We start from the raw sequence: 6,000 nt of genomic DNA on the forward strand, positions 1-6,000 counted from the left end.
AGATGGTCGAGCTGTGACCCGTGATCTCTTCGAGACGCTCTTCCACGCTAAGTGGAGTGAATCTGTTTTCACTGTGAGTTTAAGCTTTCGCTATCTCTGCAGCTCGACGACGACCTTGTTCCCTTATGAGGATTGCCCGCTCTTGCTCTCCGTCGAGCGGATTCGTGATAGTGTTGGGTCCTTGTCCTGCGCATTGCAGTTAAGACATCGGCGGCACCACGTTCTGGGAACGAATTCGGGTGCCGCTGACGGTCATCCTCGTGAGATGTCGTGTAAGAGCGACGCTTTTTTTCCTTATCCTCCGACGGAGTGTGACTTCATAGTCCACCAATCCCTCATCGTCGTAGAAGGTGCTTAGTTGTAATGGGACAAAGAAATGCAAAACACAACCAAACGGTTAGCTTTTCTTTCCAACCTCAAAGAGGAACTCAGGAGAATGTTGGACACCTCAACGAGGAAATGAAGCGAATGTTACACTCGGTGTAAGTAGTCTGATGGGGAGGGTGTGATGAAGCACACATTGGTTGGAGAACCGTTGTTGTGGTACATTTACTTTATGGGTAAAATACCGTTATATCCTATTCTAAAATATTTAATTACTTAAATCCCATTTATTATGGGTATCAAACGTGGTCGCTGCCAGATAAAAATCTGGCAGCCGAAATCTAATTTTAAACTAGCTAAGGTAAGGTTCTTAGATTCAAATAATTGAAAAAAGTTCAGTTTCCCTTTGATCTTGAAGCGTCTAGTGCCTTTTTAGGCTTGCGCATTGAGCTATGATAGACAGAAGAACAATTGCAACGGGCTAAAGTTGCCCTTGTGTTACACAGTCCATGTTAAGTACACTTGGTGTACTTAAGGGGGTGGTCAATTACTTTAATAAAGTAATTAGACGGGCCACTCGGGTGTGGCTTGCATTGTAACCAACCCTTGGGTACGTGATGCACATAGGTGCATTCACATTAGAGGAGATGACGCCTAGCGTCATCCGTTAGGCGAGGTATCTAGAAAGATACGCTCGCAATAAATATTAGTGTTTCCTTCAGAAATAACATGTTTTGATTCGTAAAAACTGGTAATTTTTTAATACGATTAAATTTAAATTAGTCTGGAAACTACTCCTTCTAATCTTAAAGATTGCAGCGAAAGCCTTAGAAAGGCAAGTAACGTGTAGCGTAGCTACCTTGCTCTATAAGACAGTGGAAGACTGATAGAGCCACAGAGTCTCTTAGTTTCATAGAACTACTGTTTTTTTACATCTCAGGGAGTCGTACAAGCTATCAAAGCTTAATGAATCCTAGTTTAAGGGTTTCAGGGGTTCGTAGAACCAAGTGGCAGCTAGTGCCCGGGAGTGGGGTACCTTAGAAAGAACCTTCTCAAGGTAAATACTTTTGGGCACCAGTTGCCTCTTGTTCTTAGAATCACTTAAGGACAAGGTAAGTTTTGCGATATTCTACGACTCTCTGAGCCGTTAAATCAGTGCCTTAGAGCTTCTCGGCTCTTTCAGCCAAAACATCTCTCATAAACTTAAAGAGTCAAGTAGCTCCGCTACATAGCTCTTGCGAGAGGCTTATGCAACTGATGTCGTGTCGAATACAGTTGAGGGTGCGTTGACGGGATTTCAAACGTCACACTGTCCTACCCAGCTCAAGGAAATGGGGTGGTAAAAGGATGATGACAAGTAGTCATGTGTCCCATGCTCCTGCACAGAGATAAAAGCCTGTGGCAGTTGACGGCGAGCTGACAGGAAGTCAAGCGTTGCATGAACCGGCACATTGCCTAAAGCCTGGTGCGGTTGGAAAGGGTGCGCTAGCCAGGAGAGTAATCGAACCCGCTTTCCAGTCAAAGGTCGTGGTGACTCGAAGAACGAGTATCCTACAGATTATGACGATCAAAGGCACGTCTAAACAAGTGACCTTTGGATCTGATCCTATTGAAGAGGACAAGTCTTCGAACGAGGTGTTCGAGGCCGTCAAAGAGAAAATTGCGGAAGCATTCTCAGTTGAGGTGCTCCGGTAAGTCTTTAAAAATGCCGAGGAAACAGTAAATCTCCCGGAAATGTCATGGGTTCTGTTCCTTGCCGAATTACAGGGAGGAAATATCCACGAAATTGTCACACCAGTTCCAGAAGAGAACTTGGTGGACTGTTGCTCGTCGTCTACAATGGACTAGAGCGTCCTAGAAATGGACAAAATAAATGGCTCGCTACTCAAGGCTGGGATGCCTTGAGAGATAGTCCGTTCTTTGAGGTTCTGTGGAAACAGCGCGATGTGTTCCCAGGAGAAGTGCCGAGCCGCATAGCAGCAGATAGAGGCATCGGGCACGAAATAGACCTCGAACCAGGCACCAAGTATTGCGTAACGAGGAAATGGCCGTTGCCGAAAGAACAAGTCGTTTATATCGATGAATTCATCGACAAGCAAGCGAAGGCGGGACATGTACGTGAGATCAAGTCGCCTCACTGCAGCCCGACGTTTTGTATGCCTAAAGCTACAGGTAAATGGCGCGTGGTTCATGCTTACATTTAGCTGAACACAGCGACCATACTCCACAGAAAGATGTTTTGTTGAACTCCATGGGAAAGTCAACTATCATTTCCGCGTTGAATTTGAAGGATGGCTACTATCAGGTACTCATGAGAGAGTCTGATGTAGCCAAAACAGGCCAAGCGGTATGCTTTGAGAAAGGCTCGTGATGCCCCAAAGGTTAAAAAACGCACCAGCGACATCCAGCCGAGTGTTGGCTCACTTGATGCGTCAGCACCGTGCCTACGCGCCACATTACTTTGACGATGTATTCGTGCATAGTAGCAGATAAGGTAAATTAGTAAAGGAATGGCCAATACCACGGCTTGTGAATGATTTGCGCTGATTTCTGGGGCTCGCTAATTACTTGCATAAATATAGTAGGAATTATGCTGAGCAAACTAAACCATTATCTGACCTCGTTAAAAAAGATGCAAATGGGTTTAATTAAAAGAACAAGAAGATAAGTTCACATTGGTAAAGTAATCTCTTGTAGAGGCAGCGGTCTTGGCCCTTTAACGTCGTCTGCGATGCAAGCCATTATGCAATAGGCAGCGCGCTCATGCAGAAGGATGACGACGGCGTCGACCGCGTCATCTCGTATCAGTCCCGGCTTGTAAAAGCCGCGGAAGTGAATTACCCCGTGCATGACAAAGAGGTTCATTCAATAAAGTAGGCTCTTGTCAAGTTTCGTGTGCACCTACTGGGCTCCGAACCAATCGTGGTTTATTCGGTCACGTATCACTGCGGACCGCGATAAACTCACCGCACCTCTCGCCTAGAATGGCAAGATGGCTCACATTCTTCTCTGAATTTAATTTTAAAGTTGAATATAGCCGGGTATGTCGAATGCCTTGGCTGACGCTTTATCGCGCAGACCAGACTTCGAGGTTAGACACCAGAAAAGTGTGTCTAGTGCCAAAGCACAATATCAGCCGTCAACGTCGGCAGCCTTGAAAGCATACCACGTGACAAGCTCATTGGCCTCTGAGATCAAAGAGAGCTACAGTCAAGACGACCATTGTCGCCTGCTGTTGGATCACTTTGTTAGACGAAAGATTTTACTTCCGTCGCACCTGAAAGCTAAGTTAAATCGCTTTAGCTACAACGATGGCCTGTTATAGTATCAGCGTTCACCTTGTGATCCCTTGAGAATCTATGTTCCTCATGATTATTTTCACTGTTGGAATGCGCAGCCGGCTCGAAAATCGGGTCGGCGTGATAACGCATTAGCGACGATATTAAATCGTCTTGGTTTATATTCCACGAAGAAATTATTTTCCGCGGCAAAATAGCCACCTCGCCATTCTTTGCGAGAGGTGTGGGCTATTTGCAGCCGTGCGTAATGACGCATGGTCCATATATACGATGAACGGTCTATCTCCGAGAAGATACACCTTTAACTTAACCAGTGCATATTTCATGGGAAGGAGTTCCTTGTCATGGACTGGGTAATTGCGCTCAGCTGGTTGCAGCTGACGCGATTGGTAACAGACGACGCGCTTCGCACCGTTTGTATCGTATTGCATTAACGCACGCCGATTGCGAAATCGCTGGCGTCACAGATCACATGGAATGGTCTGTCTTGATCTGCAATCGCCAAGATGGTCGATTGCATGAAGCTTTGCTTGATACCTTTAAAGAAACGTTGACAATCAGCGTTTTATAGCCATTTCTTGTCTTTTTTCAAGAGACGAGAGAGATGAACTATCATCTCGGCATAATGGCGGGAGTACTTGTGCAAGTACGTCGCTAATCCAAGGAACTTTCTAAGTCCCTTGACATCGACTGGCACTGGCCAGTCGGTAATTGCCTTGATCTTTTCGGGATCAGAGCGCCCGCCGTGTTTACCGACGATGGACCCAAGAGGTGGTATTTCGCTTGCAGCGAATATACACTTCTTTTGATGTGCGTACAACTTATGCTTTCGCATAAGTGTAAGAACCTGACGAACGTGAGTTTTATGAACTCCCACGTCCGTTTTTTCGTCCATGGCTCGGCTTTGGACGAATACATCATCAAAATAACTCGGTGTGAAATCCCGCACCGGTCTCAACAGATTTGTTACACATCTGTTGAGTGTTGCAGGGGCGTTACTAAGCCCCTGAGGCATCACTAGCCATTCCCAGAGCATCCCACTGGGGGTGCTCACTGCTGTGTACGGGATGTCCCGTTCACGCATAAGGATTTGATAGAACCCATCCATCAGATCCATAGAAGAAAAGATAGTACTCTTAGACATACCGTCTATGATTACGTCTTTTCTCGGTATCGGCGTTTGAGCCGGTATCGTTGCAGCATTCAGTTTATTGAATGCGTGCGCTATCCGCCACCCTCCTGTGGCCTTTCATACACAGAAGGTCGGAGAGCTATGTGGGGAAGTTGATTCCCTCACATGGCCCGCTTTTACCCGATCGGCAAAGAATTTGTCGATCGCAAGTACTTGTTCACGAGGCAGTGGCCACTGCTTCATGACACAGTACTTCGAGCCCGGTTTGAGCTCGATCTCATGTCGAGTGCCTTTATCCTTAGGTAACTCGCATGGAACTGCTTCAGGGAATACATCCCTGAATTCTATTAAATCCTCGTATAGAGGATTTCCCTTGAGTGACTCCCAAGATTGAGTACTGTATCTCTCAATCCGAGTCTTCTCATCGAGGACATTTTCGTCCATTGATGAGCTGCTGAGAACCCGTTCGTTCTCTGCAAAAATTACCGCTGACCGAATGTCGGTTACGTAATCGTCCTCTGTGACGAGTACGCAGATCTGCTTGATTTTCCCACAATGCAGATCTCTCAAGAACCGCTTAGGTTCTAGGGTTGGTAATTGAGTTATCTCCGAAGTTAACTTCGGAGGCGCATACAGATCAAGAGTAGAAGCGCCTACTCTCGATCCATCATTAACCAAGACATTTAATGTCTCGGTTTCTTCCTGGGATTTATCCACAGGCTGCCGGGGGATTAATCCCTCGGGATCTAGAAGTCTAGTAACTTCTACCATTTGAGGGGATTTCTCCTCAAATACGTGGGGACCTCTTCCCTCAACGTCTTCCGAGTGTGATTGCGCTATCACAGTCGGGTCCACTACGGTCGACTCTCTACTCGACCTTGGATCATCGTGTTGTCCTTTCTGGGCAACCGGTATACTCCTTGAATGTCGCCCACTAAGCGTACATTCATGTCCCAATCCACTCGACCTTTTCGAGTGGTGGACCTTCGGCGCTGCCTGTGCATTAACACAGCCGCCGGCAGCTGACTCCACATTGTGATTGGTAATCACACTGTGATCTTGTGCGGTTGTACTAACGACCGTACCACAAGTGAGGCCATCGCACTCACTCGTAGTACATCCACACGCTTGTGGACGCTCCAAGACGTTCATCAGATGGCCATCTGATGAACAAGTGGCAGGCATCTTTACGGATCGATGCTGCCAGCTGATCCTTGGCTCGTATTTTCTGAGCCAAGGTAAACC

This window comes from Bremia lactucae, linkage group LG2 (assembly GCF_004359215.1).
Source record: "Bremia lactucae strain SF5 linkage group LG2, whole genome shotgun sequence".
In the NCBI taxonomy this organism is placed as follows: Eukaryota; Oomycota; class Peronosporomycetes; order Peronosporales; family Peronosporaceae; genus Bremia; species Bremia lactucae.